This window comes from Sciurus carolinensis, chromosome 18 (assembly GCF_902686445.1).
Source record: "Sciurus carolinensis chromosome 18, mSciCar1.2, whole genome shotgun sequence".
NCBI classification, from domain to species: Eukaryota; Metazoa; Chordata; class Mammalia; order Rodentia; family Sciuridae; genus Sciurus; species Sciurus carolinensis.
In genome coordinates this window covers 10,356,336-10,367,676 of record NC_062230.1, presented here as the reverse complement: position 1 = coordinate 10,367,676, position 11,341 = coordinate 10,356,336, and positions in this window count along the sequence as shown.

Below are 11,341 nucleotides of genomic sequence, written 5' to 3'. Positions count from 1 at the left end.
GCCATCTATGCCCACCTGTGGCTAACAATTAGTCAGCTGTATTTCTGTCCTACTTTTGGGTGATTTTATCCCTACTCCAGAGACTGTGACCTTAAGAACAATTTCTGGATGGGTATGGTTGTAGGGAACATTCCTCAAGCTTATTTGACAGCAGTCACTGACACCATGGTTTAAATAAACCTAACAGTCTGGATGGAGAAACTGAGGAAATGGTAAAGACTCGCCATGGATTATAGGCCTTTGCAGTTACTGAGGCTGAGTTACGAGCTGAGGGAAAGCCTTGCTCAACAGGCATCACAGCAAGCTGTGATGTGAGTTCCCTGTGCTGCCTAGTCTCATGCTGTGTGCTGGAGCTTGTCCTTCCCCCAGTCCTTTGTCTCAGACTTGTTGCCAGACAGAATCACTCAGGGATACTTGGTTTGTTTACATTAGTACGATGTATAGCTTACCTGTAGGTTGGTTCCGTTATGTTTTAACAAGTGTCTTAACCTGATTGGATAATGTGCCTATTTATGTCTTGTACAATCATAAGTAAAATTAGATCTGTGCCTTCTGAGCCTGATCTCCGTTGTCCGTGTTTATTGGGGGACATTGCCGTCCTCACACTCAGAGGGACCTCCATCCAAGATAACTACATATGGTGACACAGATCTGAAATCCCAGCTACTCAGGAGGCTGAAGCAGGAGGATCTCAAGTTTAAGGCCAGCCTGGGCAACTTAGCAAGACCTTGTCTCAAAATAAAAAATAAAAAGGACTTAGATGTAAATTTGGGAGTACTTGGGTTCAATTCTCAGTATGACCAAGAAGAAAAGAACAATTTCCCTATCTGCTCGGACCCTGTCTTATGTATGTGTAAGTCATGGGTCTTAACTTTTCTGGTGACTATTGTGGTACAAGGAGAGACTGGCAAGGAAGGCAGAGGCAGATATTAAAAGGCCATTGGTGGGGGCAGAAGTTGTGGCTCAGTGGTAGAGTGCTTGCCTGGCATATGTGAGGCCCTGGGTTTGATCCTCAGCATCTCATATAAATAAATAAATAAATAAAAGATCCATTGACAACTAAAAAATATTTTTAAAAAAGGCTATGGGAACAGCCATTCGTATTTATGGTTCAGTACAACTCCATTGTGTATATATACCATATTTTCTTTATCCATTTGTCTGTTGGGAGGCACCTAGGTTTGCTACACAGTTTGGCTATTATAAACTGTGCTGCTATAAATATTGATAAGGCTGCATCAATAGTATGCTGATTTTAGATCTTTTGGATTAATACCAAAAAGTGGAATATCTGGGTCATATGGTGGTTCCATTCCTACTTTTTTTGAGAAGTCTCTGTACTGCTTTCCAGAGTGGCTGTGCTAATTTTGCAGTTCCACCAAAAATATATAAGTGTACCTTTTCCTCTACATCCTCTCCAACATTTATTATTATTTGTATTCTTGATAATTGGCATTCTGACCAGAGTGAGATGAAATCTGTGTGGTTTTGATTTGTATTTCCCTGATTGGTAGAGTTGTTGAACAATTTTTCATACATTTTTATGGCCATTCGTATTTCTTCTTTTGAGGAGTGTCTCTTTAGTTCTTTTGTTCGTTTATGAATTTGGTTATTTTTTTTTTTTGGTGGTAAGTTTTTTGAGTTCTTTATGTATTTTGAATATTAATCCCCTATCTGAGGAGTAGATGGCAAAGATCTCCCATTCTGTAGGCTCTCTCCTCATGCTCTTATTTCCTTTCCTCTGCAGAAGTTTTTAATTTGATGCCATCCCATTTGTTGATTCTTGGTATTATTTCTTGAGCTTTAGGAGCCTTGTTAAGAAAGTCAAGGACTGGAGTTGTGGCTCAGTGGTAGAGCGCTTGCCTAGCATGTGTGAGGCACTGGGTTCAATTCTCAGCACCGCATATAAATAAATAAAATAAATGTCCATCAACAACTAAAAAAAAAAAAATATATATATATATATATATATAATTTTTTTAAAAAGAGTCAATGCCTATGCCAATATATTGGAATGTTAAGTCTACATTTTCTTCTAGCAGTTGCAGGGTTTCTGATGTAATTCCTAGCTCTTTGATCCACTTGGAGTTGACTTTCGTGCAGGGTGAGAGATAGGGATCAAGTCTGATTCTGCACATACGGATATTCAGTTTCCTAGCTCCATTTGTTGAAAAGATTATCTTTCCTCCAATGTATGTTTTTGGCACTTTTGTCAAGTATTAGATAACTGTATGTGGGTTTGTCTCTGTGTCTTCTATTCTATTCCATTGATCTTCATGTCTGTTGTGGTGCCAATAACTTGCTTTTATTTATTTATTTTTTGTTACTATAGTTTGTAATATAATTTGAGATCCAATATTGTGATGCCTTCAGAATTGCTCTTTTAGCTCAAGATTCTTTGCTATTCTTGGTCTCTTATTCTTCCATGTAAGTTTTGGCTTTTCTAATTTTAGCTTTCTAGTTCTGTGAAGAATGTCATTGGTATTTTTGATGGGGATTGCATTGAACCTGTAAACACTTTTGGTAGTATGTCTATATAATATTAATTTTGCCTATCCAAGAACATGGAAGGTCTTTCTGCTTTGTAAGGTCTTCATCAATTTCTTTCTTTCATTGTCTATGGTTTTCATTGTACAGGCTTTTCACCTCCTTGGTTAGATTTATTCCTAAGTATTTTACTTTTTTTGAGGTTATTGTGAATGAAATAGTTTTCCTAATTTCTTTTCCAGCAGATTCATTCCTGGAGTATAGAAAGTGATTTATTTATTTTGATCTTGTAGCCTTCTACTTTGCTAAATTTGTTTATCAGCTCTAGAAGTCTTTTGGTGAGTTTTTTGTGCTTATTGTTCGTTTTTTGTTTGTTTGTTTTGTACCAGGGATTGAACCCAGGGGCACTTTACCACTGAGACATATTCCCAGGTTTTTTTATTTTTTATTTTTTATTTTGAGACATGGTCTCACTAAGTTAAAATTGACTTTGAACTCCGGATCCTCCTCCCTCAGCCTTCTGAGCTGCTGAGATTACGGGTATTTGCCACCAAGCCTTGCTTTTGGTGGAGGTTTTTATTTTTTATTTATTTTTTGATATTTTAAATAAAGAATCATGTCATTAGCAAACAATTTGACTTCTTCTTTCCCTATTTGTATCCCTTTTATTTCCTTCTCTTGCTTTGCTCTGGCTACAGTTTCAAGGGCTATGTTGAATAATAGTGGTGACAGTGAACAGCCTTGTCTTGTTCCTGTTGTTAGAGAAAATGCTTCCAGTTTTTCTCTGTTCAGTATGATGTTGGCCTTGGGTTTGTCATATATAGCCTTTACAATGTTGAGGTTGGGTGCTAGACTTTGTCAAATGTTTTTTTCTGCATTGAGATAATCAAGTGATTCTTGTCCTTAACTCTATTTATGTGGCAAATTACATTTATTAATTTGTATATGTTGAACTGATCTTGCCTTCCTTGGAAGAGGCCCACTTGATCATGGTGCACTATCTTCTTAAAGTATTTTTGCATGTGATTTTCCAATATTTTATTAAGAATATTTGTATCTCGGGTCATCAGGAATTTTGGTTTGAAGTTTTCTTTCCTCTATGTGTCTTTGTCTGGTTTTGGTATCAGTGTGATAATGGCTTCATAGAATTCATTTGGCAGTGGTCAAAATGGGTGGATTCTAAGCAGCAGATTACCTCCATAATGTGATTGGGTCTCATCCAATCAGTGAAAGGCCTGAGTAGAACAAAAAGACAGGCTTGTGCCAAGCAAGAAGAAATTCTGCCAGCAAACGATCTTGAACTGGAACACTGGCTGGCCCCTAGACCTCCAGCCTGCCAATACACCCTACAGATTTTGAACTTGCCATCCCTCATGATCCCGGGAGTTGATTCCTTAAAATAAATCTCTCTATATACACATTGTATTGGTGCTTTTTCTCTGGAGAACCCTGACTAATATGCTTGCTTTCTTGAAAAGGAAAAAAAAAAAAAAAAAAGAAAAAGAAAAAGAAAAAAGTGATTCAAACATACTTTTTAAAAAAGTACAAAGAATAATGTAAAGAAACTCTAATGTTTCTGTAACCAAAATTTAACAACCACTGATGTTGCATTATATTTGCTTGAGAATCGTTTTCTTGGTTCATTTTCTGTTGGTAATAACACAATACCACACACTGGTAAGTTATACAGATGTTTATTTTGGCTCACAGTTCTGGTCTGAGGTCGAGAGGCCATGTCTTATGATGACCTTCTTTTTTTTCTATCTACCCTTTTAAAAAAAATATTTATTTATGTGGTGCTGAGAATCAAACGCAGTGCCCCACACATGTGAGGCAAGTGCTGTACCAGTGAGCCACAGCCCCAGTCCCTGATGATGACCTTCTTGTTGTGAAAATCTCAAGGCCACACAGGGCATCACATGGCACCAGACAGGGAGCACATGAGAGAGCCAGCCAAACTGCTTTTATAGCCAACTCGTTCTCACAATAACCACTTACCCAATAATCCACTAATCCATTAATTGCATAAATGACTTAATCCATTCATGAGGGCAGAGACCTAATCAGCTCTTAAAGGTCCCAAATGGTCCCATCTCTTAACATCTCATAATGGGGATTAAATTTCAACATGCGTTTTATATGGGACAAATCATAGTCAAACCATAGCAATTGCTTTTCTTAAAGAAATAACAATTAGAGAAATAGCCGGATTCCAAGTGTAAACCTTCCTGATTGCACTCACCTTTCTCCCTCTTAAGAAGTAATCACTCTTTTAAAACCAGGTATCAGTCAGGGACATATCTCAGTGGTAGAGCACTTTCCTAGTATATGTGAGTCCCTGAGTTGGATTCCCCACCATCGTACACATGCAAAGTAAAATAAAGCCAGATATCATTGCCATCTACATTTTAACATTTTTACTACAAATGTCTGTGTCCTTAAATAATATTCACTTTAAGCATGTGTAAAATTTTTTATGTACATGGCATCATACTGTGCTTTCTGAGACAGAGTTTGGAGCCAAACTGTCTGGATTTCAATTCTGCCTGCCAGGGATTTTTTTTGAGGTAATGAAAGTGTCTAAAATTAGGTAGTGAGGACAGTTTCCCAATTCTCTGAATATGCTAAAATCCACTGAATTCTACACTTTAAAAGAGTGAATTCTAAGCCAGGCATGGTGGTACCCACCTGCAATCCCAGAAACTCAGAAGCCTGAGGCAGGAGGATCGAAAGTTCAAGGACAGCCTGGGCAGCTTAAAAGGATCCTGTCTCAGAAATAAAAAAGAGCTGGAGATGTAGCTCAGTAGTAGAGTATCCTGGGGTTCCATCCCTAGTACTTCCAGGGAAAAAAAAGTGAATTTTATGATATATAAATTTTACCTTAAAAAAAACTATTATAGGGGCTGTGGTTATAGCTCAATGGTAGAGCACTTGTCTAACATGTGTGAGGCACTGGGTTTGATCCTCAGCACCACATAAAAATAAATAAAATAAAGGTATTGTGTCTATCTACAACTAAAGAAATTTTTAAAAACTAATATAAAAATTAAATAACAAAGGTGTATGTGAGAAAACTTCTTTCTGCTCTGTCTACAAGTTGTGTGACCTTGGGCAATATATTCAAAAAACGTTCTTTGCCTTCTCATAAGGAAGTATTCTTAATATTATTGCCTTCTGTAATTTAGTGCTTTCGCTGTGGGGTTTTTTTCTTTTCTTTTTTTGTACTAGGAATCTAACCTAGGAGAACTTCACCACTGCCAAGACCTTATTATTTTTTAATTATGAGATAGGCTCTCGCTAAATTGCTAAGGCTGTCCTCGAACTTGTGATCCTCCTATCTCAGCCTCCTGTGTGGCTGGGGATACAGGCGTGCACCACAGTGCCTGGCTTCACTGTGTTGATTCAATATCCCTGATGATATATGTGGGCTACTTGACTCATTCTGTTGTATATTTGTTCACATATTCTTATTTGTTCATTTCCCTATTGGATTTAGGCATTTCCAATTTTTTTTTTTTAGTTTTTAAATTTATTTTAATGTTTATTAGAAAAAATAAGTACATAAAATGTGAAATATGATTTCTTGAAACAAGACCATGGTTAAAAAAGGCTAAAACATTTTTTAAAATTAGTAAATATATGGCACAGGATATAGTACATGAGATCTGGAAAGTGGTAATACATTGAGGAAAAAAAACTGTGTGAAGGAATTATTTGATTTAACCATCATCATTTCTAAATGCTTGTTATTAATGAGTCATCCAAATTTGTTTTTACAAATAATGTGGCAATAAACACCCTATGTATATATCCTTGGGCACATATATAGGGGAAACCAAGGGAACCCGCAAGAGGATTACTGGATCTTGGGTAGATATATGATAAAGAAAAAAATTATTCATGGAAGTTGTTCATGATGGTAAGGACAATTTTATTGAAGGGCATTTTGTTATATGAGGAGGTCAGATTGACTCTGAAGACAACAAGGAAAAGTGGGAATGTATAACCGGGGGACTGGGTGCCAGTGAATGGAAAACTACTAAGAGAAAAGTCCAGGGTTGGGGAGAATTTCTGGCCAAACTGACCTAACAGGATTCTTGCTGAAGGCAGGTGAGTATGATCAGGCATCACCTTGGGAATGGTAGAAGAGAAGAAATCTGATTAGACATCAAGGGTGATAGATACGAAGGATGGGGGATTATGGCTATAGTGACTCATAGAGATTCTTTTTTCTTTTTTCAGACAGGGTTGGGCTGCCCAGACTGGCTTCAAATTCCTGACCTCAAGAGATCCTCCTGCCTCAGACTCCCTAGTAGCTGTGACTATAGCCACGTGCCACTGCATCCTATTCAGGATTCTTGCTAAAATTGGACAATGCAAAGATGAACATAGAGGCCCCCCAAATCAGGGTCTAGGTGAGAGAGAGTTCAGAGGAACCCCATTAGAGGTAGGTCAAGGAGGAGATCTTTGTCAACTGTTTGACTTTATTAGGTGCCATTGAATTGCTCTTTAGTTGGGTATTGAGGTACACACCTGTAAACTCAGTGACTCAAGAGGATCTCAAATTAAGACCAGTCTCCCCAGTTCGACAAGGCCCTAAGATACATAGCAAGACCCTGCCTCAAAATAAAAAGTAAAAGTGACTGGGGATGTGGCTCAGTGGTTAAGTGTACACCTAGGTTCAATCCCTGTACCAATATAAAAGAATAAATAGCTCTTTAGCAATGTATGATCTTCTTTTTCCATATCCTCACCAACATTTGGTATGAGAAACTTCAATTTTTGCAAGTATAACATTTCTTTTTTGTTGTTGTTGTTAGGTGATTTATTTGTTGATTTTTAAATCTTTTAGCGAATGAGCTCAGTGCAATGAACTTTCCTCTTAGTACTGCCTTCATAGTGTCCCAGAGATTTTGATATGATTTATTGGTATTCTCATTTACCTCTAAGAATTTTTTAATCTCCTCCCTGATGTCTTGTTATTCATGCACCATTCAATAAATAGCATATTATTTAGTATCTAGGTGTTGGAGTAGCTTCTATTTTTTATTTTAGCATTGAATTCTAATTTCATTCCATTATGATCTGATAGAATGCAGGGGAGTATCTTTATATTTTTATATTTGCTAAGAGTGGCTCTGTGGCATAACATATGGTCTATTTTAGAGAAGGATCCGTGTGCTGCTGAGAAGAAAGTGTGTTTGATTGTTGATGGATGGAATATTCAAAATATGTCTGTTAAGTCTAAGTTATTGATTGTATTATTGAGTTCTATAGTTTTCTTTGTTTAGTTTTTGTTTGGAAGATCTATCCAGTGGTGAAAGAGGTGTGTTAAAGTCACCCAGTATTATTGTGTGTTGTGGTCTATTTGATTCCTGAAATTGAGAAGGGTTTGTTTGATGTATGTAGATGCTCCATTGTTTGGGGCATAAATATTTACAGGTGTTATGTCTTGTTGATGTATGATTCCCTTAAGCAGTATGAAATGTCCTTGTTTATCCCTTCTGACTAACTTTGACTTGAAGTCCATTTTATCTGATAGGAAGATGGAAACCCCTGCTTTTTTACTCAATCCATGAGAATGATATGTGTTTTTTTTTTTTTTTTCTCCCATTCTTTCACTTTCAGTCTTGGATGTCTTTCCCCATGAGATAGGTCTTCGTTTTTTATTTTGCATTTACTTGTAACTAGTGCATCTTTTGCTACGTTCACTGGCTGTTTGGGGTTCCTCTTTGGTTAACTGTAGTTTAATATTGCATGTTAATATGCTGTATTATGTTTCATTTTTGTGATGCTGGGGAATGAAACCCAGGGCTTCAGGCATGTCAGCTGAACACTTTACTACTGAGCCTCGTTACCCAGCTCCTTATGTTTCTTTTTTTAACAAATTAATTTCTGGATATAGTACAAAGGTTGACCGCTAGTTTTTAGACTTGGAAAATATAGATGTATTGTATGCAATTTATATAGATGAAGAGGGATAATGAAAAATGATTTTTAGAAGGAAGATGAAGAATCTTTTTTTTTTCTTTTTTTTTTTGGGGGGTGCTGGGGATCAAACCCAGGGCTTTGTGCTTACAAGGCAAGCACTCTACCGACTGAGCTATCTCCCCAACCCCCATGAAGAATCTTTTCATAGCTGGGCATGGTGGCACACACCTGTAATCCAGCAACTCTGGAGGCTCAGGCAGGAGAACGGAAGTTCAAAGCCAGCCTCAGCAACTTAGTGAGACCCCTATCTCAAAATAAAAAATAAAGAGGGCCAAGATGTGGCTCAGTGTTAAATGCCCATGGGTTCAATCCCTGGAATTAGGAATTTGAGATACTTTTGAGGCATCCAAGAGAATACATCTGTGCTGTAGATATACATTTGGGATTCGTCAGATTGTAGATGGTATGCTAAGTGTAGTAAAACCCATGGTTATCTCCTGGACAGAGATAACAAGAGCCTTACAGAATTTATACATTTGGAAAAGGAGGTTTCAGTGAGGGATCCTGAAATGGAGGACCAGTGAAGAAGAGGAAAACCAGAAGAGTATGATGTCATGGAAGGCAAAAGAAGAACATGCTTTTTTTTTTCAGTTTTTCTAATGACCACATGAAGTTGCATCGCATAGGTATATGATGGTTGCTCTTCTACTTGCAATTTCACTTTATCTCATTGCTCTTCTCCCCCACCCTCCACATTGGTACTAGGGATTGAACCCAGAGGTACTTTGCTACATCCCCAGTTCTTTCCACTTTTTAGTTTGAGTCAGGGTCTTGCTGAGTTTTTGAGTGTCTCACCAAATTGCTGAGGCTGGTCTTGAACTTGTGATACTTCTGCCTCAGTCTCTGCAGTTGCTGGAATTATAGGTATGCCCTGCCACACCTGACAGATGAATTTATAGATTTATTTTAGTATGCTACTCTGATTATTTTATTTTTTACTGTGAATGGAAATCAGGGGAACTTTACCACTAAGCTACATCCCTAGTCTTTTTCTGTTTTTTATTTTGAGACAGGATTTGACTAAACTTGTGATTCTCCTGCCTCAGCCTCCCAAATCCTTGAGATAAGAGTGCGCACCACTGCGCCTAACTTGATTATTTCCTTAGGATATGCTCCTATATGTAGGTGAAAGGTAAAAGCTATTATTATTATTATTATTAGTAGTAGTAGTAGTAGTAGTACTGGGGATTGAACCCATAGGTGCCTTACCACTGAGCTACATCCCCAGTTCTTTTTATTTTATTTTAAGACAGGGTCTCTCCAAGTTACTTAGGGTCTTGCTAAATTGTTGAGGCTGGCCTGGAATTGGCAATCCTCCTGTCTCAGCCTCCTGAGTCGCTGGGATTACAGGCCTACACCACCATGCCTGGCAGGGAAATCTATTTAAAACTTTTCAGGTCCTGGCTTGGTGGTGCATGCCTGTAATTCCAGGGAACTGGGAGACTGAGACAGGAAGATCTCAAGTTCAAGACTAGTCTGGACAATTTAGCAAGATTCTGTCTCAAAAAAAGGGCTAGGGATGTGACTCAGTGGTAGAGTGCTCTGGGTTCAATCGCCAGTACCCAAAACCAAATGAATAAATAAATAAAAGCTTGTAGTATAAATTGCACATTGTCTTCTAGAAACTTCACTTCCATTTATATACCCACCTGAATGAGTTGCTTTTTCTCCATAACATCAGTATTACTGGGCATTTCCAGTAATGGCAGAAAAGTGGTGAGAATCAGATATTGCACATGAACAGTTTTTTTTTTTCCCCCCAGATTTTAAAATAAAGGGACACATAAGAACTTTTTGTGGTTGTTGCTGCATTGCTGGGGATTGAAAAAAGAGCTTCACATGAGCTACCACTGAGCTACACACCAAGCCCCATACTGACATTTTTTTAAAAAAAAATTCTTTTAGTTGTTGAAGGACCTTAATTTTATTTACTTATATGTGTGCTGAGGATCAAACCCAGGGCCTTGTGCATGCCAGGCAAGTGCTCTACCACTGAGCTACATTCTCAGTCCCAATATTTTTTTTTTTTTTTTTTTTTTGTAGTATAGGGTATTGAACCCAGGGGTGTTCTACCACTGAGCTATATCCCCTTCATTTGCATGTTTTAGTTTAAGACAGGGACTTGTTAAATTGAAGAGGCTGGCCTGGAACTTGCAATCCTCTTACCTCAGCCTCCCGAGCAGCCCAAAACTTTCCCCACCCCGACTAAGGACTAAAACCAGGGCCTTGTACATGCAAGGCAAGCACTGAACCACTGAGATACATCCCTAGCACCAGTAACTCGCCCCAACCCCACTGGGGATTGAATCTAGGGGCTCTTAACCATTGAGGGCTAATTCCCAGTCTTTTTTACTTTTTATTGCTTAACTACAGAACTACATCCCAGTTCTTTTTATTTTTCGAGACAGGGTCTTGCTAAGTTGCTGAGGCTGTCCTCCAACTTGCTGTCCTTTTGCCTCAGCCTCCTGAGTTGCTGGGATTACAGGTGTGCACCACCAAACTCAGTTTTTGTTTTTGTTTTCGTTTTGCTCATTCTTGACCTTTTCCTTGGATTAAATTCCTGAAAGTGTAACTGTTTGCTTTCTTTTTGATATAGGGGATTGAACCCAGGGACACTTTACCATTGAGCTGCATTTCCTTGCTAAATTGCTGAGGGTCTTACTAAATTGTTGAGTTTGGCATCTTACTGCCTCAGTCTCAGTTGCTGGGATTATAGGCATGTGGAACTGTCTGGTTGAACATGGAACTGTTGAGTCAGATATATTTTCTTTCTTAAAGTGATTAAATTTTTTTTTGGTACCAGGGATTGAACCCAGGATGCTTTACCACTGAGCCACATACCTTGTTCTTTCTATTTTGAGAT